Source organism: Trachypithecus francoisi, unplaced genomic scaffold (assembly GCF_009764315.1).
Source record: "Trachypithecus francoisi isolate TF-2019V2 unplaced genomic scaffold, Tfra_2.0 Lachesis_group8, whole genome shotgun sequence".
In the NCBI taxonomy this organism is placed as follows: Eukaryota; Metazoa; Chordata; class Mammalia; order Primates; family Cercopithecidae; genus Trachypithecus; species Trachypithecus francoisi.
The window spans coordinates 14,876,676-14,903,941 of NW_022681473.1; the positions used below are offsets into that span (position 1 = coordinate 14,876,676).

The 27,266-nt window shown below is 40.0% G+C and overlaps 1 pseudogene; it reads left to right on the forward strand.

Moving 5' to 3' along the window:
- Positions 1-10,157: 10,157 nt before the first annotated feature.
- LOC117080720 lies at positions 10,158-26,902 on the forward strand (annotated as a pseudogene).
- The last annotated feature ends 364 nt before the right edge of the window (positions 26,903-27,266 follow it).

Consider the following 27,266-nt stretch of genomic DNA (forward strand, 5'->3'; position numbering starts at 1 on the left):
CCAATTCTCAACTCATTTCAGCATTAACTCAAAGGTCTACAGTCCAAAGTCTCATCCAAGACAAGGCAAGTTCCTTCCACCTATGAGACTGTAAAATCAAAAGCAAGTTAGTCATTTCCTAGATACAATGGGGGTACAGGCATTGGTTAAATACAGCCATTTCAAATGGGAGAAATTGGCCAAAACAAAGGTGCTATAGGCCCCATGCAAGTCCAAAATCCAGCAGGGCAGTCAAATCATGAAGCGCCTGAATGATCTCCTTTGACTCCATACCTCACATCCAGGTCACACTGATGCAGGAGGTGGGTTCCCATGGTCTTGGGCAGCTCTGCCTCTGTGGCTTTGCAGGGTACAGCCTCCCTCCCAGCTGCCTTCACTGATTAGCTTTGGGTGTCTTCAGCTTTTTCAGGCCCACAGTGCAAGTTGTCAGTGGATCTACCATTCTGAGGTCTGGAGAATGATGGTCCTCTTCTCACAGCTCCACTGGGTGGTGTTCCAGTAGAGATTCTGTGTGGGGGCTCCAACCCCACATTTTCCTTCCCCACTGCCCTAGCAGAGGTTCTCCATGAGAGCCCCACCCCTGCAGCAAACTTCTGCCTGGACAATCAGGCGTTTCCATACATCCTCTGAAATCTAGGCAGAGGTTCCCAAACCTCAATTCTTGACTTCTGTGCACTGGAAGGCTCAACACCATGTGGAAGCTGCCAAGGCTTGAGGCTTGCACCCTCTAAAGCCACAGCCCAAGCTCTACGTTGGCCCCTTTCAGTCACAGCAGGAGCAGCTGGGATGCAGGGCACCAAGTCTTTACGCTGCACAAGGCACAGGGACGCTGGGCCTGGCCCAAGAAACCCCTTTTTCCTTCTAGGTCTCTGGGCCTGTAAAAGTAGGGGCTGCTGTGAAGACCCCTGACATGCTCTGGAGATATTTTCCCCATTGTCTTGGGAATTAACATTGGGATCCTCCTTACTTATGCAGATATCTGCAGCTGGCTTGAATTTCTCCTCAGAAAATGGGATTTTCTTTTCTATTGCATTGTCAGGTTACAAATTTTCTGAATTTTTATGCTCTGTTTCTCTTATAAAACTGTGTGCCTTTAACAGCACCCAAGTCCACCTCTTGAATGTTTTGCTGCTTAGAAATTTCTTCCACCAGATACCCTAAATCATCTCTCTCAAGTTCAGTTTCACAAATCACTAGGGCAGGGGCAAAATGCTGCCAATATCTTTGCTAAAACATAGCAAGAGTCACCATTGCTCCAGTTCCCAACAAGTTCTTCATCTCCATCTGAGACCACCTCAGTCTGGATTTCATTGTCCATATTATTATCAGCATTTTCGCCAAAGCCATTCAACAAGTCTGTATGGAGTTCCAGACTGTCCCACATCTTCCTGTTTTCTTCTGAGCCCTCCAAACTGTTCCAACTTCTGCCTGTTACCCAGTTCCAAAGTCAGTTCCACATTTTCAGGTATCTTTCCAGCAGCGCTCCACTCTACTGGTACCAATTCACTGTATTAATCCATTTTCACACTGCTGATAAAGACATACCCAAGATGGGGCAATTTATGAAAGAAATAGATTTGTTGGGCTTCAGTTCCACATGGCTGGGGAGGCCTCATAATCATGGCAGATGGCAAGGAGGAACAAGTCATATCGTATGTGGATGGCAGCAGGCAAAGAGAGTTCTTCACTTCTGCAGAGAAACTCTCTCTTTTAAAACCATCAGATCTCGTGAGACCCATTCGCTGTCACAAGAACAGCACAGGAAATACCATCTCATCTCCCACAGGGTCACTGCCACAACACGGAATTATGGGAGCTCCAAGATGAGGTTTAAGTGAGGACAGAGAGCCAAACCATATCACCATTTCTTTGCTACTATGTAGTGTTCAGAAAATATATGATTATTTTTGACAAATATATCCAATGATTTATTCTGGTCATATCTAAATTAGACTTTAAAATAAATGATAAATTTATGTTTAATTCTAGAAAGTTTGAATTTTGGCTTTCAATGTCTAGTTTATAATCTAGCTCAAATTTTACAATGTTTAAAATATTGAACATGTTTACAATATTGAACCTCCAACCCATGACCATCTATTTTCAGCAGGCAAAAATGGCCTGGACATAACACAACAAACACTAACCACAAAGGAATAATTAAATAAATTATAAATTTTACATAACCAGCATTAAACTGTGTATACATTAAAAGACAACATAAGAAAATAAATACATAAATCAACACTTTGAGAAATATAAGTTCTGAAAATGAACTTATACCAGAATATGTAGAGAATATTGATTCATAATTAATGAAAAGATAAACAGCATAATTTTTTAAATCGCAAAACATTGACCAGATACTTTGCAAAGAAAGACATACTCATGCCCCATATTTCCATTAAAAAAGTTTTCAACATTATTATTCAGGGAAATAAAAATTAAAACCACAATGATAATGTGATTTTAGAATGTCTAAAATTTAAAGGACTGCCAACACTAAATGCTGGCTAGAATGTGGAGCAAATGAACTCTAATACACTGATGATAAATGTGTAAGGCAATATGAAGATTCTTATAAATTTAAAAATCCTTCAGTTCTATGATCCAGAAATTTGACTCAGAAAGTATTTAGCCAGGACAAGTATTTAGCCAGAAATTTGACTCCAGAAAGTATTTAGCCAGGACAAATGTTTTTCCACAGAACAGATCAGTAATTTCAGTATGCTCATACAATGAAATACTGTTCAGCAATGCAAAGAGTGAACTGCAGATACATCCAACAATGTGGATAAATCTAATGAGAGAATCCAGACAACAAAGGAGTGCACACTGTATGACTCAATCTGCATGAAGTTCAGTAGCAATCAAAGCTAACCTATAATTTCAAAGAAAAGAAAGAAAGAAAGAAGTGTTGTGTTTCAGGGCAGGTATTGACCAGCTAGGGACACAGGGGAACTTTCTGGGGCAATGAAATCTTGGTAAAGATGTAGGTTACATGAATGCATGCATTTGTCAAATATAATTGAAACGTATACTGTATTTCACAGTATGAAAACTACACTTCAATTTTTTAAGTTAAAAAGTATATAGACTTTGCTTTTCTAATTTAGCTATAATTTTTTATTAAAAATTAAGCACTATAAAAGCAACACTTAAAAAAATTTTTAAATGCTTTAATTTTCCTTTGGGGATATACCCAGTAATGGGATTGCTGGGTCAAATCGTGCTTCTGAGACACATGCACCTGTATGTTTATTGCAGCACTATTTACAATAGCAAAGTCTTGGAACCAAGTCAAATACCCATCAATGATAGACTAGATAAAGAAAATGTGGCACATATACATCATGGAATACTATGCAGCCATAAAAAAGAATGAGTTCATGTCCTTCGAAGGGACATGGATGAAACTGGAAACCATCATCCTCAGCAAACTAACACAGGAACAGAAAAATCAAACACCTCATATTCTCACTCACAAGTGGTAGTTGAACAATGAGAACACTTGGACACAGGGAGGTGAACATCACACACTGGGGCCTGTCAAGGGGTTGGGGGAAAGGAGAGGGAGAGCATTAGAACAGGTATCTAATGCATGTAGAACTTAAAACCTAGATGACAGGTTGATGGGTGCAGCAAACCAGCATGACACATGTATACCTATGTAACAAACCTGCATGATCAGCACATGTATCCAGACCTTACAGTAAAATAAAATAAAATGCTATCTATATATATAGCATTTTTCAAAGCTGTTTATTAAAAGCTATATATACACAGGCAAAAAAACCCCTCTCATTTTCTCAAATATTTGTATAATTTTAGATTACATTTGACAAGCTAACCTTAAAATATCATACAACTTAATGTGTTCTATGGCTCATTCCACTATCCCGTTTGTGCTAGATGAGATTCATCACACAGAAGTGTGGCCACACCAGAACTGGTATATATTCAACAACATGAGAGGGAAGATTGCTGGGTCAGTGGTGTGGCAATGTCAAATGGCTCTAAAAGCTTTGAAACTTATTCTCAATTTCCATGCATATCTTTTATCAAACCAGTAACAAACATTTCCCAGATTACACTGATCCTTATGCCACCTTTTGGGTAGCAGAGTTTTAGTTGAGATCCTCGTTGGAAAGTAAATGGAGAAAATATATTCTTAGAAAAGAGGAGGCTTAAGCATATGTTAGACTTCTCAATGTTTTTTGGGGAAAATGCTTAATTTTGTGGTATTCTTTTTTTTTTTTTTTTTTTTTGAGACGGAGTCTCACTCTGTCGCCCAGGCTGGAGTGCAGTGGCCGGATCTTAGCTCACTGCAAGCTCCCCCGCCCGGGTTCACGCCATTCTCCTGCCTCAGCCTCCCGAGTAGCTGGGACTACAGGCGCCCGCCACCTCGCCCGGCTAGTTTTTTGTATTTTTTTTAGTAGAGACGGGGTTTCACCGGGTTAGCCAGGATGGTCTCCATCTCCTGACCTGTGATCTGCCCATCTCGGCCTCCCAAAGTGCTGGGATTACAGGCTTGAGCCACCGCACCCGGCCTTTTTGTGGTGTTCTTAATAGGACAAATTCTAAGATCAGTTTCTTTTATAGAGAAAATAAAATGAATGTACATGAAACCTTCTAATTCTACTCTAAACACATTCCAATAATGGGAAAAAATAAACTTTATGTAACCACCAGAGTCAAAAATAATATTTAAATTTCTGAAAACCAGAAATAGAATTGAAACCACAGTGATTACTGATGACTACATTTAGAAGACTATGGAATATTGAAAACAGAAATAGTCAATGGGGATAAGAATTTCAATCCCAGTAGAGAATGAGGAGTTAACATCCCCAGTAGTGACAGGAGACAGAAACTAGATTCCCCACAGGTAATAGAGACATATTTATAATCTGACTGATAAAAGCTGGTGATAGAAGCTGAAAGTACCGTGACTACTTAGTTGGGATGTATCCAGAAATAATGCGCTTGCTCATGGCAAAGGCAGCAAGCAAATGCACACGAATGAATAATAATTAAGCCAAGCCATACGCTTCGTGGGACCTTAAATTATAAATATAAATAGAAACATAAGATTACATTATAAATATAATATTCATAAAAACAAGGACTCCTAATACAAAACTACGTAACAGGGAAGGGATCTCTCCATGGACTCCAGGTGGTGGTTGTCTGTGACTGTCACATGAAGAGTTGCCTACTAACTTTGTTCCAGTTTATTAACCCAGGAAATTTCTCTGAAATATGATTTCAGTTGGATTTGGCTTGAGAAAAGCCACTAGGGAAATTTCTTCTCTTTGGAGGCTCATTAGTTAAAAGAGACATCATATAGGGCACAAAATTATGTGGATAAATCAGGCTAAATCAGAGAATCGCCTCTGAGTAAAAAGGGATGTGCAGAAATGGAGGCTGGTCTTCCCATGCAGGAGACTGGTTTAGGATAATTCCGTGGTATTCTTACTTTCTTGGTATCCTTCTTTCTTTTGCTGTATCCCAAGCACAGCTTTCTGAAAACCTCCCTCTTTTCCTGCACACCAGCCTACTCTTCCCTTTTTTGTTGTTTTTTGTTTGTTTGCTTTTGTTTTTTTGTTTGTTTGTTTGTTTCTGAAACTGAGTCTCGCTCTGTCGCCAGGCCACAGTGCAGTGGCGCGATCTCAGCTCACTGCAACCTCCGCCTCCGGGGTTCAAGAGATTCTCCTGCCTCAGCCTCCAGGGTAGCTGGGACTACAGGTGCGTGCCACCCGCCCAGCTAAGTTTTGTATATTTAGTAGAGACGGGCTTTCACAATGTTGGCCAGGATAGTCTGGATTTCTTTACCTCGTGATCCGCTTGCCTCGGCCTCCCAAAGTGCTGGAATTACAGGCGTGAGCCACCGCGCCTGGCTTTTTTGTTCTTGTTCTTGCTCTGTTCACCAAGGCTGGAGTGCACTGGCACAGTCTCGGCTCACTGTAGCCTCCTCCTCCTGAGTTCAAGAGATTCTCCTGCCTCAGCCTCCCGGGTAGCTGGGATTACAGGCGCCTGCCACCACGCCCGGCTAATTTTTGTATTTTTAGTAGAGACAGGGTTTCACCATGTTGGCCAGGACGGTATCAAACTCCTGACCTCAGGTGATCCGCCTGCCTCAGCCTCCCAAAGTGCTGGGATACAGGCGTGAGCCACGGTGCCCGGCTGTCTTTTTCATTCCTATGTAGCTGTTTCAAGGTCATTACCTTCTATTCACTTGTTAAAATATTTCTAGAAGATTTTACACATCAAGAGCCCATCTATTCTTATTGCATTTTATCCTTTAAGAACGTGATATATAGGGCAGGAAAGCATTCTGAACGAGTTCCCTTAATCATCTATGGCAGAAACTTTTAGCATTTCTGAAAAAAAAGTTTGCCGGTATAAATTTTCTTTGATGGTTGATGAAATGAAGTGAATTGCAAAGAGGTTTAAGGAACCAGCTTCAGACACTTTACTGTTTAACAACTAATTGGTTCTTCTTTTTCCTGACTGATATTAACTTATACTGTTTAATACTTTATAGCAAGGGTAGGCAAGTTAAACCTAAAGTTAAAATTCAGCCTCCTTTTTACAGCCATTTAACAAAGAATATGTTTTACATTTTTAAGAAAAGAAAGAGAAAGAAAGGAGGGAAGAAGAGAGGAAAGGGAGAAAGAGAGGAAGACAAATTATGTTCAAGTAACTGATTTGGTCCATGATACCTAAAATATTTACAATCTGGCCCTTTGTAACAAAAGTTTGCCAATCTCTGCTTTCAACTGTAGGGAGCCCTTAAAGGTCTGTTGAAAAAGAATTGAATAACTCAGATAACATGATGGATTGGGTATCCACACTTCCCAGATGAAAAAAATGAACCTTTATTGTGACTTACCCAATAGAGCCCAAACTCAGGTCTTCATTTTCTAGATTCAATATGCTTCAGCTTAAATCTCAACTCCACCACTGACCAGCTGTTTGATCTTGGACTAGTTACCTAATCTTTTGGAACCTCAGCTCTTTATTTGCAAGAAAGACATTAAACTATTACCTGTCCCATGGTGTTGCTGTGAAGTGTAACTGAATTAACACATAAAGATAGCTTAGATACTGCCTAAATATCACGATGTAACTTATTATTATATCTGAAATGCTTTTTACAGCATCTAAAGAGACTTTTATGAAATGCTAGTTGAACTGTGTGAAAAAAACATTTCATACAGAAATAAATTTTTTTAAAAGAGTTAAATTTATACATATTTCTCATGTATAATACATAATTCTCAGAGGCTTTTAATGCTAATATCATTGTGGATCACAAAGAGATAGAATTTTTAGTGTTTCCCAAATGTGCTTGACTATGTATATATGCATCTTTGTATCTACCTATGTTTTTAGGCGTTGCTGTATTTATCTATGGATCTATCTATCCATTCGTCTATCTATCTATCTGTTGATCTATCTATGTATTGTTCTATTTGGGAGAAGTATTTTATATCTAATTTTCTAAAAAGATAATTTTAAAAATCTTAATTTAGAAGATTTTCCCCCAGATTTCATTAAATGTCAGATCTCCTTTATATGACTGAGGACAAGAACCTTTCTTTTTTTTTTTCCTTTTTTTAGACGGAGTCCCGCTCTATCACCCAGGCTGGAGTGCAGTAGTGCAATCTCGGCTCACTGCAACCTCTGTCTCCCAGGTTCAAGCAATTCTCCTGCCTCAGCCTTCTGAGTAGCTGGGATTAAAGGCACACACCACCACGCCCAGCTAATTTTTGTGTTTTCAGTAGAGACGGGGTTTCACCATGTTGGTCAGGCTGGTCTCAAACTCCTGACCTCTTGATGCGCCCGCCTCGGCCTCCCAAAGTGCTGGGATTACAGGTGTGAGCCACTGTGCCCGGCCAACACAGACTTTTTAAAATGTAATTTTATTTCATATTCCCCTACAGAGAATATGATTTCAGCATATAAAGTGCTCAATAAAGGCTGGCTAGCTTCCTTGCTTATCTGCTTGCTCACTTGTCAGCAATTAGCCTGATGCAGGGCTAACAGTTTTGTAATTGAGAAACATGCGTAGTTCTATAGTAGTTCGTAGGAGGAACGCTTTATCCTGAAGGTGAGAGGAAGGTGAGAATTACTGATGCTTTCTAGGTAACTAATTTTTGAGCTGAATCCTGAGCTGCAAGCTTCAGAAATTAGCTAAGAAAATGAAAGAACAAAAAGGTTGTCAGGCTGAGGGAGTTTCCATGATTTTAAGGAGATAAGATAGTATTCAGGTGATTGGAGAGGGTAAGGGACTGGGAAGGGGTGAACCCCTATTAAAAGCTAAACATACTAAGCAAAATAAGTCAGTCACAAAAAGATAAAAACTGCAATATTTCGCTTATATGAGGACCCTAAAGTAGTCAAAATTATAGAGACAGAGAGTAGAACAGTGATTGCCAGAGGCTGGGGATAGGGAGAAATGGGAGTCATTGTTTAACAGTTTAGAGATTCAGTTTCGCAAGATGAAAAGAGTTCTGGAGACAGATGGTAGTGAGGTGATGGTTGCACAAGAATATAAATGTACTTAACACTGCTGAACTGCGCTTAAAATGCTTAAGATGGTACATTTTATGTTATGTGTATTTTGCAATAAAAAACGTTTCAGGAAAGAAAAGCTAGGCGCAGCACAGGGCACTTTCCATATATATATATATATATTTTTTTTTTTTTTTTTTTTTTTTACTAATATTCACACTAACTCTGCAAGATACCTAAGAAAACTGCTTTGTAAGCTTTATTTACTGAGTAAATTTCCCAAAGCCAGAGACCTGGCTGGGGGCAGAGTCAGGATTAAACGCAGGTGGGGAGACTTTAAAGCCTGTGCGTTTTCTTGTAGGAATGCTTAGCAAGAAATTCCTTCACAGTGTCAGTGCCTTTAGGGGGACACTGAGGCAGATATTTTTGGAGACTTCTCAACTCTCAATTCATAAGAGATTGCCTCCCTCTCCTACAAGTTTAGATCCAGACAGAGTTTGGGTATTGTTTCAGACACTGCAACAGAATTGTCCAACTAATCTGTCTTTTCTGCACATATTTTTGCAACGTCGATGACTACATTGCAAAGCAATTGATATATATTAAAAGTGCAAAATCCAAGAACCAAAGATTGCAAGGTGGATTCTACCTTCTAATAATTAAGCTTGTTGCAATGAAGTCTTAGTTTTGTCCTTAACTATACAGTCTTCTATTACCTTTATGATTTCACTTTTTGAGAATATAAATTTTGATCATTCAAAATAAACTTCAGTTTATAGTAACAGGAAAATAATGTCACAACAAATATTAGCCCATTATTCCAAAGCTGTGGTTATTTGAAAAACAGTAAGAGCTAACATTTAGTGGATGTTTATAGGCACTAGCTTTAAGTGCCTTTTATTTGTCTTCATCAGATCATCACAGAAACGCTATTGGTAAGTACATTTATTATTCCCATATGATAGATGAGAAAATTGAAGTATAAAGATTTTATGTAAAGTATCCAAGATTACTTAGAACACAAGTAGTCTGATGGCAAAGAGCTCTGAACCACTCTGTTATCCTATCTTGACTTTACTGTGTATTTAAGACTCATATATTCGTGGGTATTTTTGTTTTATGGAACTGTATCTCTATTCCTGCACTTATTTTTCATTTCTGATGCAATTATAATACATTATGTATTTATGAAATATTATAATTTATGCAATATTTTAATTTTTAGTACAAGTTTCACTTTTGTTCTTTTTGAAACATCTTTCTTAACATTTTAATGGTTTTTTAACATCTACTTTAACATCTTATTCTCATTTAACATCTAAATGAGAATACATCTAAATATTCTTATTTAACATCTACTTATTCTCAATTGATTTTTCTTCCAAATAAACTTTAAAATCACATTATAAAGTACATGTGCGTATACATACACAAATTCTCTTGAAATTCTTACCAGATTTTCAGCAAAATTGTGTGTTATTTTGAAGACACATAATATTCTTAAAATACTAAGTTTTACCATCAAAAAAGCTTTAACAATTGCCTTAAATTTGTATTAGTTATTACATGTTACATGTATTGATATTTTATATTTGTGTGATTTTTGGTATTATAATTTTCTAACTAGTTATGTCGATATGGGGAAAACTATTGTGTTTTACGTATAGTAAAAGCCCTTTTATCCAAAGCAGTCAGTGCTTGATCAATTAATTGAAAAGTCAATTACAAGGAAATTAATTTTTTAAATGTATACATTATAAAAATTTAACTTAAGACATATAAATGAACATTTTTACCCCTAATGCTCTGATGTATGATCAAGCCTTTTTGTGTATGTGTTTTGTGTGGGATGATTATTGCAAACTGAAGTTTTCTTATGTGAACCACATTCCCAAATCATTGTCTACAATTTGCAATATCAGTGTCTTTAGAGATTCTTGTGAAATGAAATACATGCTACATTATCCAAGATTTTTATGATCTTTTCCCTCAAACATATATAGTAACTCTGCCCATCTTAGCTGATTCATCAGTAAGTTACTGTTTGTTTGCAACTCATTTTTATCAAATAATTTCAAAATATTTACATTGATATCCATTGAAAGAATCCTCGTTCACATTCGTAGTTCAATAGTGTATACAACATTTCATGCACTATTAACTTTTACAATATTAAGCGTTCTTGGTTTATTGACAGTTGGAAACAAACACAGTTGACTTCACAAGCAAAAACCTCAAATGGTGGGAGTAGAAGTGTTCAGACGTACTGGAGTGAAATCTTGCTTAGAACTGGATGTCCTATGGATACCCAGCAGACAGTATGTTCCATAGAGGGAAAGAGAACAAAGTGACTAAATGGAAATTAGTTAATTATTGGTCATCTTAAGGAATTTCCATATTAGTTCTAACAATTTCTTAAGTTGTCTTGAAGTTTTCATAGGGACAGTCAGATATCTATCACCTTTATTGGTTGGAGGACATGGCTTATTTCACTTTGTAGAACTTTCTGAAAAAATATTGAATAAAAGAGTAATAGCTTTTCCATGGTGCTACTTTTTGTCTCTTAAAAACATTCCTTTGCTTCTTAAATCAATCTAACATATTTTTAAAGGAAAATATGCCTATCAACATTTATTATAATAACTGATATGTTTTATTCTGCTTCCAAAAACTTTCTTAAAAATATTTTTTTCTATATAATTTCTTACCCATTTTTGTTTGCTTATTTTTCTTTTGAATGATAGTTTCATTCTTTCATTTTTTTTCTTATTTTGGGGGAAAAGATAGATAGATGATAGACACAATGCATATTTGAAAAAGTACATTCTATTTGTACTTACTATTAAAGTAATTAATATTAAAAGGTAAAGAATATAAGTAGAATAAACTTTTCTATAATTATTCACATCTAAGTAATATTGTAGTTTATACTGAATCATTTCTTAAACAGTTTGAGGAAATTAGCAGAATATCACCTATCTTCTCCCCTGCCCGTTTTTCATACTTTTCAAAGTCAATTGAGATACCAGATACAGATCACTTTTTTTTTTTTTTTTTTTTTTTTTGAGATTGAGTCTGGCTCTGTCGCCAGGCTGGAGTGCAGTGGCATGATCTCGACTCACTGGAACCTCTGCCTCCCGAGGTCAAGTGATTCTCCTGACTCAGCCTCCTAAGTAGCTGGAACTGCAGGTGAGTGGCACCACACTCAGCTAATTTTTGTATTTTTAGTAGAGACAGGGTTTAAAAACTGTTTCCCATAATGCATTTTTCAAGAACTATACTTGAAATTTTTGTTCTTTATAAAATAATATTTGAAATAATTACTTAGATATAACTGTATTTTAGTATGCTTTAATTCTCTCCACTTTTTTATTACAAATACACAATATTGACTTTTAATTTTGTTTTTTTAAATTATACTTTAAGTTCTAGGGTACATGTGCATAACGTGCAGGTTTGTTACATATGTATACTTGTGCCATGTTGGTGTGCTGCACCCATCAACTCGTCAGCACCCATCAATTCATCATTTACATCAGGTATAACTCCCAATGCAATCCCTCCCCCCTCCCCCCTCCCCGTGATAGGTCCCGGTGTGTGACGTTCCCCTTCCCGAGTCCAGGCGATCTCATTGTTCAGTTCCCACCTATGAGTGAGAACATGCGGTGTTTGGTTTTCTGTTCTTGTGATAGTTTGCTGAGAATGATGTTTTCCAGCTGCATCCATGTCCCTACAAAGGACTTAAACTCATCCTTTTTTATGGCTACATAGTATTCCATGGTGTATATGTGCCACATTTTCTTAATCCTATCTGTCACAGATGGACATTTGGGTTGATTCCAAGTCTTTACTATTGTGAATAGTGCCGCAATAAACATACATGTGCATGTGTCTTTATAGCAGCATGATTTATAATCCTTTGGGTATATACCCAGTAATGGGATGGCTGGGTCGTATGGTACTTCTAGTTCTAGATCCTTAAGGAATCACCATACTGTTTTCCATAATGGTTGAACTAGTTTACAATCCCACCAACAGTGTAAAAGTATCCCTATTTCTCCACATCCTCTACAGCACCTGTTGTTTCCTGACTTTTTAATGATTGCCATTCTAACTGGTGTGAGATGGTATCTCATTGTGGTTTTGATTTGCATTTCTCTGATGGCCAGTGATGCTGAGCATTTTTTCCTGTGTCTGTTGGCTGTATGAATGTCTTCTTTTGAGAAATGTCTATTCATATCCTTTGCCCACTTTTTGATGGGGTTATTTGTTTTTTTCTTGTAAATTTGTTTGAGCTCTTTGTAGGTTCTGGATATTAGCCCTTTGTCAGATGAGTAGATTGCAAAAATTTTCTCCCATTCTGTAGGTTGCCTGTTCACTCTGATGGTAGTTTCTTTTGCTGTGCAGAAGCTCTTTAGTTTAATTAGATCCTATTTGTCAATTTTGGCTTTTGTTGCCGTTGCTTTTGGTGTTTTAGACATGAAGTCCTTGCCCATGCCTATGTCCTGAATGGTATTCCCTAGGTTTTCTTCTAGGGTTTTTGTGGTATTAGGTCTAACATTTAAGTCTCCAATCCATCTTGAATTAATTTTCGTATAAGGAGTAAGGAAAGGATCCAGTTTTCAGCTTTCTACTTGTGGCTAGCCAATTTTCCCAGCACCATTTATTAAATAGGGAATCCTTTCCCCATTTCTTGTTTTTGTCAGGTTTGTCAAAGATCAGATGGCTGTAGATGTGTGGTATTATTTCTGAGGACTCTGTTCTGTTCCATTGGTCTATATCTCTGTTTTGGTACCAGTACCATGCTGTTTTGGTTACTGTAGCCTTGTAGTATAGTTTGAAGTCAGGTGGCATGATGCCTCCAGCTTTGTTCTTTTGACTTAGGATTGTCTTGGCAATGTGGGCTCTTTTTTGGTTCCATATGAACTTTAAAGCTGTTTTTTCTAATTCTGTGAAGAAAGTCATTGGTAGCTTGATGGGGATGGCATTGAATCTATAAATAACCTTGTGCAGTATGGCCATTTTCACGATATTGATTCTTCCTATCCATGAGCATGGTATGTTCTTCCATTTGTTTGTGTCCTCTTGTATTTCCCTGAGCAGTGGTTTGTAGTTCTCCTTGAAGAGGTCCTTCACATCCCTTGTAAGTTGAATTCCTAGGTATTTTATTCTCTTTGAAGCAATTGTGAATGGAAGTTCATTCATGATTTGGCTCTCTGTTTTTCTATTACTGGTGTGTAAGAATGCTTGTGATTTTTGCACATTAATTTTGTATCCTGAGACTTTGCGGAAGTTGCTTATCAGCTTAAGTAGATTTTGGGCTGAGACAATGGGGTTTTCTAAATATACAATCATGTCATCTGCAAACAGGGACAATTTGACTTCTTTTCCTAACTGAATACCCTTGATTTCTTTCTCTTGCCTGATTGCCCTAGCCAGAACTTCCAACACTATGTTGAATAGGAGTGGTGAGAGAGGGCACTGTCTTGTGCCAGTTTTCAAAGGGAATTTTTCCAGTTTTTGCCCATTCAGTATGATATTGGCTGTGGGTTTGTCATAAATAGCTCTTATTATTTTGAGGTACATTCCATCAATACCGAATTTATTGAGCGTTTTTAGCATGAAGGGCTGTTGAATTTTGTCAAAGGCCTTTTCTGCATCTATTGAGATAATCATGTGGTTTTTGTCTTTGGTTCTGTTTATATGCTGGATTACATTTATTGATTTGCATATATTGAACCAGCCTTGCATCCCAGGGATGAAGCCCACTTGATCATGGTGGATAAGCTTTTTGATGTGCTGCTGGATCCGGTTTGCCAGTATTTTATTGAGGATTTTTGCATCGATGTTCATCAGAGATATTGGTCTAAAATTCTCTTTTTTCTTGTGTCTCTGCCAGGTTTTGGTATCAGGATGATGTTGGCCTCATAAAATGAGTTAGGGAGGATTCCCTCTTTTTCTATTGACTGGAATAGTTTCAGAAGGAATGGTACCAGCTCCTCCTTGTACCTCTGGTAGAATTCAGCTGTGAATCCATCTGGTCCTGGACTTTTTTTGGTTGGTAGGCTATTAATTATTGCCTCAGTTTCAGAGCCTGCTATTGGTCTATTCAGGGATTCAGCTTCTTCCTGGTTTAGTCTTGGGAGAGTGTAAGTGTCCAGGAAATTATCCATTTCTTCTAGATTTTCTAGCTTATTTGCGTAGAGGTGTTTATAGTATTCTCTGATGGTAGTTTGTATTTCTGTGGGGTCGGTGTTGATATCCCCTTTATCATTTTTTATTACGTCTATTTGATTCTTCTCTCTTCTCTTCTTTTTTTTTTTTTTTTTGAGACGGAGTCTCGCTCTGTTGCCCAGGCTGGAGTGCAGTGGCCAGATCTCAGCTCACTGCAAGCTCCGCTTCCCGGGTTAACGCCATTCTCCTGCCTCAGCCTCCTGAGTAGCTGGGACTACAGGCGCCCACCACCTCGCCCGGCTAGTTTTTTGTATTTTTTAGTAGAGACGGGGTTTCACCGTGTTAGCCAGGATGGTCTCGATCTGCTGACCTCAAGATCCGCTCGTCTCGGCCTCCCAAAGTGCTGGGATTACAGGCTTGAGCCACCGCGCCCGGCTCTTCTCTTCTTTATTAGTCTTGCTAGCGGTCGATCAATTTTGTTGATCTTTTCAAAAAACCAACTCCTGGATTCATTGATTTTTTGGAGGGTTTTTTGTGTCTCTATCTCCTTCAATTCTGCTCTGATCCTAGTTATTTCTTGCCTTCTGCTAGCTTTTGAATGTGTTTGCTCTTACTTCTCTAGTTCTTTTAATTGTGATGTTAGAGTGTCCATTTTAGATCTTTCCAGCTTTCTCTTGTGGGCATTGAGTGCTATAAATTTCCCTCTACACACTGCTTTAAATGTGTCCCAGAGATTCTGGTATGTTGTATCTTTGTTCTCATTGGTTTCAAAGAACATCTTTATTTCTGCCTTCATTTCGTTATGTACCCAGTAGTCATTCAGGAGCAGGTTATTCAGTTTCCATATAGTTGAGCGGTTTTGATTGAGTTTCTTAGTCCTGAGTTCTAGTTTGATTGCACTGTGGTCTGAAAGACAGTTTGTTATAATTTCTGTTTTTGTACATTTGCTGAGGAGTGCTTTACTTCCAATTATGTGGTCAATTTTGGAATAAGTGTGATGTGGCGCTGAGAAGAATGTATATTCTGTTGCTTTGGGGTGGAGAGTTCTATAGATGTCTATTAGGTCTGCTTGCTGCAAAGCTGAGTTCAATTCCTGTATATCCTTGTTAACTTTCTGTCTCGTTGATCTGTCTAATGTTGACAGTGGGGTGTTGAAGTCTTCCATTATTATTGTATGGGAGTCTAAGTCCCTTTGTAAGTCTCTAAGGCCTTGCTTTATGAATCTGGGTGCTCCTGTATTTGGTGCATGTATATGTAGGATAGTTAGCTCTTCCTGTTGAATTGATCCCTTTACCATTATGTAATGGCCTTCTTTGTCTCTTTTGATCTTTAATGGTTTAAAGTCTGTTTTATCAGAGACTAGTATTGCAACTCCTGCTTTTTTTTTGTTCTCCATTTGCTTGGTAGATCTTCCTCCATCCCTTTATTTTGAGCCTATGTATGTCTCTGCATGTGAGATGGGTCTCCTGAATATAGCAGACTGATGGGTCTTGACTCTTTATCCAATTTGCCAGTCTGTGTCTTTTAATTGGAGCATTTAGTCCATTTACATTTAAGATTAATATTGTTATGTGTGAACTTGATCCTGCCATTATGATATTAACTGGTTATTTTGCTTATTAGTTGATGCAGTTTCTTCCTAGCCTCGATGGTCTTTACAATTTGGCATGTTTTTGCAATGGCTGGTAGCGGTTGTTCCTTTCCATGTTTAGGGCTTCCTTCAGGGTCTCTTTTAAGGCAGGCCTGGTGGTGACAAAATCTCTAAGCATTTGCTTATCTGTAAAGGATTTTATTTCTCCTTCACTTATGAAAGTTAGTTTGGCTGGATATGAAATTCCGGGTTTAAAATTCTTTTCTTTAAGAATGTTGAATAGTGGCCCCCACTCTCTTCTGGCTTGTAGAGTTTCTGCTGAGAGATCTGCTGTTAGTCTGATGGGCTTCCCTTTGTGGGTAACCCGACCTTTCTCTCTGGCTGCCCTTAAGATTTTTTCCTTCATTTCAACTTTAGTGAATCTGACAATTATGTGTCTTGGAGTTGCTCTTCTGGAGGAGTATCTTTGTGGCGTTCTCTGTATTTCCTGAATTTGAGTGTTGGCCTGCCCTACTAGGTTGGGGAAGTTCTCCTGGATGATATCCTGAAGAGTGTTTTCCAACTTGGTTCCATTTTCTCCCTCACTTTCAGGCACCCCAATCAGATGTAGATTTGTTTTTTTTACATAATCCCATACTTCTTGCAGGCTTTGTTCATTTCTTTTCCTTCTTTTTTCTTTTGGTTTCTCTTCTCGCTTCATTTCATTCATTTGATCCTCAATCACTGATACTCTTTCTTCTAGTTGATCGAGTTGGTTACTGAAGCTTGTGCATTTGTCACGTATTTCTCGTATCATGGTTTTCATCTCTGTCATTTCACTTATGACCTTCTCTGCATTGATTATTGTGGTTATCAATTCTTCCACTCTTTTTTCAAGATTTTTATTTTTTTATTTTTTTTATTTTTTATTTTTTATTATACTTTAAGTTCTAGGGTACATGTGCATAACGTTTATATCATGTATAACTCCCCAATGCAATCCCTCCCTCCTCCCCCCTCCCCATGATAGGCCCCAGTGTGTGATGTTCCCCTTCCCGAGTCCAAGTGATCTCATTGTTCAGTTCCCACCTATGAGTGAGAACATGCGGTGTTTGGTTTTCTCTTCTTGTGATAGTTTGCTAAGAATGATGGTTTCCAGCTGCATCCATGTCCCTACAAAGGACGCAAACTCATCCTTTTTGATGGCTGCATAGTATTCCATGGTGTATATGTGCCACATTTTCTTAATCCAGTCTGTCACAGATGGACATTTGGGTTGATTCCAAGTCTTTGCTATTGTGAATAGTGCCGCAATAAACATACGTGTGCATGTGTCTTTGTAGTAGAGTAATTTATAATCCTTTGGGTATATACCCAGTAGTGGGATGGCTGGGTCATATGGTACATCTAGTTCTAGATCCTTGAGGAATCGCCATACTGTTTTCCATAATGGTTGAACTAGTTTACAATCCCACCAACAGTGTAAAAGTGTTCCTATTTCTCCACATCCTCTCCAACATCTATTGTTTCCTGACTTCTTAATGATTGCCATTCTAAGTGGTGTGAGATGGTATCTCATTGTGGTTTTGATTTGCATTTCTCTGATGGCGAGTGATGACGAGCATTTTTTCATGTGTCTGTTGGCTGTATGGATGTCTTCTTTTGAGAAATGTCTGTTCATATCCTTTCCCCACTTTTTGATGGGGTTGTTTGTTTTTTTCTTGTATATTTGTTTGAGTTCTTTGTAGATTCTGGATATTAGCCCTTTGTCAGATGAGTAGGTTGCAAAAATTTTCTCCCATTCTGTAGGTTGCCTGTTCACTCTGATGGTAGTTTCTTTTGCTGTGCAAAAGCTCTTTAGTTTAATGAGATCCCATTTGTCAATTTTGGCTTTTGCTGCCGTTGCTTTTGGTGTTTTAGACATGAAGTCCTTGCCCATGCCTATGTCCTGATGGTACTACCTAGATTTTCTTCTAGGGTTTTTATGGTATTAGGTCTAACATTTAAGTCTCTAATCCATCTTGAATTAATTTTCGTATAAGGGGTAAGGAAAGGATCCAGTTTCAGCTTTCTACTTGTGGCTAGCCAATTTTCCCAGCACCATTTATTAAATAGGGAATCCTTTCCCCATTTCTTGTTTTTGTCAGGTTTGTCAAAGATCAGATGGCTGTAGATGTGTGGTATTATTTCTGAGGACTCTGTTCTGTTCCACTGGTCTATTTCTCTGTTGTGGTACCAGTACCATGCTGTTTTGGTTACTGTAGCCTTGCAGTATAGTTTGAAGTCAGGTAGCGTGACGCCTCCAGCTTTGTCCTTTTGACCTAGGATTGTCTTGGCAATGCGGGCTCTTTTTTGGTTCCATATGAACTTTAAAGCAGTTTTTTCCAATTCTGTGAAGAAACTCATTGGTAGCTTGATGGGGATGGCATTGAATCTATAAATAACCTTGGGCAGTATGGCCATTTTCACGATATTGATTCTTCCTATCCATGAGCATGGTATGTTCTTCCATTTGTTTGTGTCCTCTTTGATTTCACTGAGCAGTGGTTTGTAGTTCTCCTTGAAGAGGTCCTTTACATCCCTTGTAAGTTGGATTCCTAGGTATTTTATTCTCTTTGAAGCAATTGTGAATGGAAGTTCATTCCTGACTTGGCTCTCTGCTTGTCTGTTACTGGTGTATAAGAATGCTTGTGATTTTTGCACATTAATTTTGTATCCTGAGACTTTGCTGAAGTTGCTTATCAGCTTAAGGAGATTTTGGGCTGAGACGATGGGTTTTTCTAAATATACAATCATGTCATCTGCAAACAGGGACAATTTGACTTCTTCTTTTCCTAACTGGATACCCTTGATTTCTTTCTCTTGCCTGATTGCCCTAGCCAGAACTTCCAACACTATGTTGAATAGGAGTGGTGAGAGAGGGCATCCCTGTCTTGTGCCAGTTTTCAAAGGGAATTTTTCCAGTTTTTGCCCATTCAGTATGATATTAGCTGTGGGTTTGTCGTAAATAGCTCTTATTATTTTGAGGTACGTTCCATCAATACCGAATTTATTGAGCGTTTTTAGCATAAAGGGCTGTTGAATTTTGTCAAAAGCCTTTTCTGCATCTATTGAGATAATCATGTGGTTCTTGTCTTTGGTTCTGTTTATATGCTGGATTACGTTTATTGATTTGCGAATGTTGAACCAGCCTTGCATCCCAGGGATGAAGCCACTTGATCATGGTGGATAAGCTTTTTGATGTGCTGCTGAATCCGGTTTGCCAGTATTTTATTGAGAATTTTTGCATCGATGTTCATCAGGGATATTGGTCTAAAATTCTCTTTTTTTGTTGTGTCTCTGCCAGGCTTTGGTATCAGGATGATGTTGGCCTCATAAAATGAGTTAGGGAGGATTCCCTCTTTTTCTATTGATTGGAATAGTTTCAGAAGGAATGGTACCAGCTCCTCCTTGTACCTCTGGTAGAATTCAGCTGTGAATCCATCTGGTCCTGGACTTTTTTTCGTGGTAGGCTATTAATTGTTGCCTCAATTTCAGAGCCTGTTATTGGTCTATTCAGGGATTCAACTTCTTCCTGGTTCAGTCTTGGGAGAGTGTAAGTGTCCAGGAAATTATCCATTTCTTCTAGATTTTCTAGTCGATTTGCGTAGAGGCATTTATAGTATTCTCTGATGGTTGTTTGTATTTCTGTGGGGTCAGTGGTGATATCCCCTTTATCATTTTTTATTGCGTCTATTTGATTCCTCTCTCTTTTCTTCTTTATTAGTCTTGCTAGCGGTCTGTCAATTTTGTTGATCTTTTCAAAAAACCAACTCCTGGATTCATTGATTTTTTGGAGGGTTTTTTGTGACTCTATCTCCTTCAGTTCTGCTCTGATCTTAGTTATTTCTTGCCTTCTGCTAGCTTTTGAATGTGTTTGCTCTTGCCTCTCTAGTTCTTTTAATTGTGATGTTAAAGTGTCAATTTTAGATCTTTCCTGCTTTCTCTTGTGGGCATTTAGTGCTATAAATTTCCCTCTACACACTGCTTTAAATGTGTCCCAGAGATTCTGGTATGTTGTATCTTTGTTCTCATTGGTTTCAAAGAACATCTTTATTTCTGCTTTCATTTCGTTATGTACCCAGTAGTCATTCAGGAGCAGGTTATTCAGTTTCCATGTAGTTGAGCGGTTTTGATTGAGTTTCTTAGTCCTGAGTTCTAGTTTGATTGCACTGTGGTCTGAGAGACAGTTTGTTATAATTTCTGTTCTTGTACATTTGCTGAGGAGTGCTTTACTTCCAATTATGTGGTCAATTTTGGAATAAGTGCGATGTGGTGCTGAGAGAATGTATATTCTGTTGATTTGGGGTGGAGAGTTCTATAGATGTCTATTAGGTCCGCTTGGTGCAGAGATGAGTTCAATTCCTGGATATCCTTGTTAACTTTCTGTCTCGTTGATCTGTCTAATGTTGACAGTGGAGTGTTAAAATCTCCCATTATTATTGTATGGGAGTCTAAGTCTCTTTGTAGGTCTCTAAGGACTTGCTTTATGAATCTGGGTGCTCCTGTATTGGGTGCATATATATTTAGGAGAGTTAGCTCTTCCTGTTGAATTGATCCCTTTACCATTATGTAATGGCCTTCTTTGTCTCTTTTGATCTTTGATGGTTTAAAGTCTGTTTTATCAGAGACTAGGATTGCAACCCCTGCTTTTTTTTGTTCTCCATTTGCTTGGTAGATCTTCTCCATCCCTTTATTTTGAGCCTATGTATGTCTCTGCATGTGAGATGGGTCTCCTGAATACAGCAGACTGATGGGTCTTGACTCTTTATCCAGTTTGCCAGTCTGTGTCTTTTCATTGGAGCATTTAGTCCATTTACATTTAAGGTTAATATTGTTATGTGTGAACTTGATCCTGTCATTATGATATTAACTGGTTATTTTGCTCATTAGTTGATGCAGTTTCTTCCTAGCCTCGATGGTCTTTACATTTTGGCATGTTTTTGCAATGGCTGGTACCGATTGTTCCTTTCCATGTTTAGGGCTTCCTTCAGGGTCTCTTGTAAGGCAGGCCTGGTGGTGACAAAATCTCTAAGCATTTGCTTATCTGTAAAGGATTTTCTTTCTCCTTCACTGATGAAACTTAGTTTGGCTGGATATGAAATTCTGGGTTGAAAATTCTTTTCTTTAAGAACGTTGAATATTGGCCCCCACTCTCTTCTGGCTTGTAGAGTTTCTGCCGAGAGATCTGCTGTTAGTCTGATGGGCTTCCCTTTGTGGGTAACCCGACCTTTCTCTCTGGCTGCCCTTAAGATTTTTTCCTTCATTTCAACTTTGGTGAATCTGGCAATTATGTGTCTTGGAGTTGCTCTTCTGGAGGAGTATCTTTGTGGCGTTCTCTGTATTTCCTGAATTTGAATGTTGGCCTGCCCTACTAGGTTGGGGAAGTTCTCCTGGATGATATCCTGAAGAGTGTTTTCCAACTTGGTTCCATTTTCCCCCTCACTTTCAGGCACCCCAATCAGACGTAGATTTGGTCTTTTTACATAATCCCATACTTCTTGCAGGCTTTGTTCATTTCTTTTTCTTCTTTTTTCTTTAGGTTTCTCTTCTCGCTTCATTTCATTCATTGATCCTCAATCGCTGATACTCTTTCTTCTAGTTGATCGAGTCGGTTACTGAAGCTTGTGCATTTGTCACGTATTTCTCGTGTCATGGTTTTCATCTCTGTCATTTCGTTTATGATCTTCTCTGCATTAATTAGTCTAGCTGTCAATTCTTCCACTTTTTTTCAAGATTTTTAGTTTCTTTGCGCTGGGTACATAATTCCTCCTTTAGCTCTGAGAAGTTTGATGGACTGAAGCCTTCTTCTCTCATCTCGTCAAAGTCATTCTCTGACCAGCTTTGATCCTTGCTGGCGATGGGCTGCGCTCCTTTGCAGGGGGAGATGCGCTCTTATTTTTTGAATTTCCAGCTTTTCTGCCCTGCTTTTTCCCCATCTTTGTGGTTTTATCTGTCTCTGGTCTTTGATGATGGTGACGTACTGATGGGGTTTTGGTATAGGTGTCCTTCCTGTTTGATAGTTTTCCGTCTGACAGTCAGAGGGACTGTCTGTTGGTCTGTTGGAGATTGCTTGAGGACCACTCCAGACCCTGTTTGCCTGGGTATCAGCAGCAGAGGTTGCCAAAGATAGATATTGCTGAGCAGCGAGTGTACCTGTCTGATTCTTCCTTGGAAGTTTCCTCTCAGGGATGACTCCACCCTGTGAGGTGTGGGGTGTCAGACTGCCCCTAGTGGGGGATGTCTCCCAGCTAGGCTACTCAGGGGTCAGGGACCCACCTGAGCAGGCAGTCTGTCCGTTCTCGGATCTCAACCTCCGCGTTGGGAGATCCACGGCTCTCCCCAAAGCTGTCAGACAGAGTCGTTCGCCTCTGCACCGCCCCCGCTGCTTTCCCTATTGGACCTCAGCTGTGGGCTGTCCCCAGAGGTGGAGTCTACAGAGACAGGCAGGTTTCCTTGAGCTGCTGTGAGCTCCACCCAGTTCGAGCTTCCCAGCGGCTTTGTTTACCTACTTAAGCCTCAGCAATGGCGGGCGCCCCTCCCCCAGCCTCGCTGCTGCCTTGCGGATAGATCGCCGCAGAGGGCTGTGTTAGCAGTGAGGGAGGCTCCGTGGGCGTGGACCCTCCCGGCCAGGTGTGGGATATATTCTCCTGGTGTGCCTGTTTCCTTAAAGCGCAGTATTGGGGTGGGAGTTACGCGATTTTCCAGGTGTTATGTGTCTCAGTTCCCCTGGCTAGGAAAAGGGATTTCCTTCCCCCTTGCGCTTCCAGGTGAGGCGATGCCTCGCCCTGCTTCAGCTCACGCTGGTCAGGCTGCAGCAGCTGACCAGCACCGATTGTCCGGCACTCCCTAGAGAGATGACCCCAGTACCTCAGTTGAAAATGCAGAAATCACCGGTCTTCTGTGTTACTCGCGCTGGGAGTTGGAGACTGGAGCTGTTCCTATTCGGCCATCTTGCTCCGCCCCCCCTTTTTTCAAGATTTTTAGTTTCTTTGCACTGGGTACGTAATTCCTCCTTTAGCTCTGAGAAGTTTGATGGACTGAAGCCTTCTTCTCTCATCTCGTCAATGTCATTCTCTGTCCAGCTTTGATCTGTGGCTGGCGATGAGCTGCGTTCCTTTGCAGGGGGAGATGCGCTCTTATTCTTTGAATTTCCAGCTTTTCTGCCCTGCTTTTTCCCCATCTTTGTGGTTTTATCTGCCTCTGGTCATTGATGATGGTGATGTACTGATGGGGTTTTGGTGTGGGTGTCCTTCCTGTTTGTTAGTTTTCCTTCTAACAGTCAGGACCCTCAGCTGTAGGTCTGTTGGAGATTGCTTGAGGTCCACTCCAGACCCTGTTTGCCTGGGTGACAGCAGCAGAGGCTGCAGAAGATAGAATACTGCTGAACAGCGAGCGTACCTGTCTGATTCTTGCTTTGGAAGCTTCCTCTCAGGGGTGTACTCCACCGTGTGAGGTGTGGGGTGTCCCTAGTGGGGGATGTCTGCCAGTTAGGCTACTCAGGGGTCAGGGACCCACTTGAGCAGGCAGTCTGTCCGTTCTCAGATCTCAACCTCCATGTTGGGAGATCCACTGCTCTCTTCAAAGCTGTCAGACAGAGTTGTTTGCATCTGCAGAGGTTTCTGCTGCTTTTTTGTTTGTTTAGCTGTGCTCTGTCCCCAGAGGTGGAGTCTACAGAGACAGGCAGGCCTCCTTGAGCTGCTGTGAGCTCCACCCAGTTGGAGCTTCCCAGGGCTTTGTTTACCTACTTAAGCCTCAGCAATGGCGGGCGCCCCTCCCCCAGCCTTGCTGCCGCCTTGCAGTTAGATCGCAGACTGCTGTGCTAGCAATGAGGGAGGCTCCTTGGGCATGGGACCCTCCCGGCCAGGTGTGGGATATAATCTCCTGGTGTGCCTGTTTGCTTAAATCCCAGTATTGGGGTGGGAGTTATCCGATTTTCCAGGTGTTGTGTGTCTCAGTTCCCCTGGCTAGGAAAAGGGATTCCCTTTCCCCTTGCGCTTCCCAGGTGAGGCGATGCCTCGCCCTGCTTCAGCTCTCGCTGGTTGGGCTGCAGCAGCTGACCAGCACCGATTGTCTGGCACTCCCTAGTGAGATAAACCCAGTACCTCAGATGAAAATGCAGAAATCACCTGTCTTCTGAGTCGCTCGTGCTGGGAGCTGGAGACTGGAGCTGTTCCTATTCGGCCATCTTGCTCCACCCCCTGATATTTTTAACTAACTAAATTTTTTTAGTTGTTTTCAGCATAGATATGAAGGACAGAATTCCAGAGCATTGGCAAACCTAAAAAATTCTGACAATTTTATTGAGCATAGGATTCATTGATCAGAATGTGTTTTACTTAAAACATCATGTCCTGGGTTTTTATGCCACAAAATAGATATTTTAGATAAAAATTTGCCTGAAAGTAATTTTTTTTTTTTTTTTTTTTAGAAAGCAGAGGGTTTTAAAATTTTTTTTCTGCTGTGGAATTTTTAGTTTCCTCATCATCTTTCCTTACTTCAGCTAGCTTCACTCTTGTGACTGCCTATCAAGCATCTAAAGCCTTTACGTGTCAATCTATTTGATTTCCAAACACAATTGAAGTCTTACAGAAAACACTTCAATAAATAAAAATAAATAAGTAACATACATCAGAATAAAATGGCAATAAAGTTGTGTTCCTAGTCCTCTACAAGACCAAAACACTGGGATTAATAAGAATGATTGAATCATCTAATATATTATCTGTAGATGTTTACCATTATACAACTATGAAACTTTAGCAGAAACAGAGACCTAACTCATAAATCTTTATATTTTATTTTGTATATTTAAGGTGTACAACCCGATATTTTGATGTACATATATACATAGCGAATTATATAGTATATTCAAGAAATTAACATATCCATCACCTCACACAGTTAGCACTTTTTAATGGTAGGAGTAACTAAAATCTACTCTCTTACCAAATTTTCAGTGCATCCTACAATATTAACTATAATCCTCATGCTATATATGCATTAGATCCTGGACTTTTTCATCCTACACAGCTGCAAGTTTATACCTTTGGACTTACCTCTCCTATCTCCTCTCCCTCACTCCCCTAGTAACACCACTGTTCTACTATCTTAAACTTATATTTTAAAGTGTAATGCTTGAAACACTTTAGAAATCTGTTTCTTTCTCTTCAAGAAAATACACATGAAGATTTTGGAGGAAAATAATTCCCTATGTTTCATTACAATTAGAGTATCAGATTGGGTGTAGTGACTCATACCTGTAATCCCTGCACTCCGGGAGGCTGAGGCTGAAGAATAGCTTGAGCCCATGAGTTTGAGACCAGCCTGAGCAAGAAAGAAAGACTCCATCTCTACAAAAAATATGAACATTAACTGGAATAGTGGAAGCCTGTAGTTTCTAGCTACTCAGGAGGCTGAGATGGAGGAATCACCTGAGCTTGGGAAGTAGAGGCTGCAGTGAACTGTGATCACGCCACTGCAGTCAGCCTGAGTGACAATGTGAAACCCTGTCTTAAAAAAAAAAAAAAAAAGGAACCTCAATGACAGTTAGGGAATTCCCACCTCAGAAACAAAGTCCTCCCTCTTTATTTTACTCAGGCAATAAAGCAACTCAGCCAAGGAAGGCTCAGTGCTTCCTATCCTTTTGCACAAGACGTGCTTGCATGGAAACCTGTCTTCAACTGGTCTAGTCCCACTGAGTTTGTGTTCTGTGTGTTCACCACAGTCCCTGAATTTCAGGTTCTTCTCTTCTTTCTCTTCCTCCTTCTCTACTTGATGATCCTCTGTGGCAACACAGTCATCATCTGGGTTGTGTGCCTACACAGCGTTCTCCGAACCCTGATGTATTTCTTCTTGTCCAGCCTGCCCTTTGTAGAGATCTGCTACACCACCGTTGTGGTGCCCTTGATGCTTTCCAACATTTTTGGGGCCCAGAAGCCCATCCCATTGGCTGGATGTGGGGCCCAAATGTTCTTCTTTCTCACACTTGGTGGTGCTGACTGTTTCCTCTTGGCGATCATGGCCTATGACCGCTATGTGGCCATCTGCCACCAACATGACCCGCACGCTATGTGTGCAGAAGCTGGGCGGCGCCGTGGGTCTGGCCTTCTTCCTCTCCCTGCAGTTCACCGCCTTAATCTTCACCCTACCCTTCTGCGGCCACCGCCGGAAATTTACCACTTCCTCTGCAATGTACCTCCCGTCCTGTGCCTGTCCTGTACTGACATCCGCGTGCACCAGGCTGTCCTCTACATCGTGAGCATCCTCGTGCTGACCATCCCCTTCTTGTTCATCTGCATCTCCTATGTGTTCATCACCTGCGCCATCCTGCGCACCCGCTCTGCCGAGGGCCGCTGCTGGGCCTTCTCCACCTGCTCCTCCCACCTCACCGTTGTCCTGCTGCAATATGGCTGCTGTGCCTTGGTATATTTGCGTCTCCAGTCCAGCTCCTCTGTAGATGAGGACCGCCAGTTTGCCCTTGTTTACACCTTTATCACACCATTACTCAACCCTTTGATTTACACCCTTAGGAACAAGGATGTCAAAGGTGCCCTGAAAAAAGTGATCAGTACCAAAGGGACATCTGAGTCCTTCTGAAGGCTCTGAGAGACTGAAAGGGGCACCTGGGCATGGGACAACGGTAAAACTCTTCCACCCAAATGCTAGATTTGCCTTCATTGTATCAGAATTTGGACTTTGATTAATTCTCTGTGCCTAATGCACTTAGTTGCTACAGATCATTCTCATTTTTAAAGAAGGTCTTCCAAAACCTTAAAACTCCAAAAAGTGTAGACTACTATCATTCACTTAACTCCAAATTTATAATTTTACCTTTCCTCTAAAGCAATATAAAAGGAAAAATTTATTTTAAGAAACTGGCTCATGTGACTGTGGGGGTGAAAGCAAAGAGGGGCCAGGTGTGGTAGCTCACACCTGTAATCCCAGCACTTTGGGAGGCCAA